Source organism: Acanthisitta chloris, unplaced genomic scaffold (assembly GCF_000695815.1).
Source record: "Acanthisitta chloris isolate BGI_N310 unplaced genomic scaffold, ASM69581v1 scaffold28253, whole genome shotgun sequence".
NCBI lineage: Eukaryota > Metazoa > Chordata > Aves > Passeriformes > Acanthisittidae > Acanthisitta > Acanthisitta chloris.
Genome location: NW_008664780.1, coordinates 35077 through 35831, shown reverse-complemented (window position 1 = coordinate 35831; position 755 = coordinate 35077). Strand labels below are relative to the sequence as shown.

The window sequence follows — 755 nt, the reverse complement described above, 5'->3', positions numbered from 1 at the left end:
CTCCTCTTGCTGTGTTAATAGCACTGCCCTGCAGGCTTTGGAACAAGATCAGCTATAAACATACACAATTAAGTAGAATCATAGAATCATCAAAGTTGGAGGAGACCTCTAAGATCATAAAGTCCAACCATTAACCTGCCATTCTGCTGGAACACCTAAACCCTAAACCAGATCCTCCAGTGCCAGATCCAGATGTCTCTTAAATACCTCCCAGGATGGTGACTCCACCACCTCCCTGGGCAACCTATTCCAGTGCCTGAACAGGGAAAATATTTTTCCTAACATCTAATCTGACTTGCCCCTGTCTCAGCTCAAGGCCATTCCCTCTAGTCCTCTCCCTGCAGCCATGGCAGGACAGACCATTCCCCACATCTCTACAGCTCCCTGTCAGGTAGTTGTAGAGAGCCATGAAGTCACCCCTGAGTCTCTTCTAAAGGCTAAACAAATCCAACTCCCTCTGCCCTTTCTCATATGTTCTAGACCCTTTCTGACCATGTTGCCCTTGGCTGGACTCACTCCAGAGCCTCAATGTCCTTTTTAAAGTGAGAGGCCCAAAACTGAACACAGCACTCTGGTGTAACCTCAACAGTGCTGAGTACAGGGGGATGATCACTGCCCTAGTCCTGCTGGCCACACTATTCTTGATCCAGGCCAAGATGCCATTGGCCTTCTTGGCCACCTGTGCACACTGTTGGCTCATACTGAGCTGCTGTCACCAGCACTGCCAAATCCCTTTGTGATGAACAACACTTGAG

General features: G+C 48.7%; 1 protein-coding gene across 1 annotated transcript in view; it reads right to left on the bottom strand.

Annotated features, from left to right (window-relative positions):
• CARS (cysteinyl-tRNA synthetase) overlaps positions 1-755 on the bottom strand; it is a gene marked incomplete at its 5' end in the record, with an annotated part of 32474 nt that overhangs the window by 1762 nt on the left and 29957 nt on the right. The window lies entirely within an intron of this gene.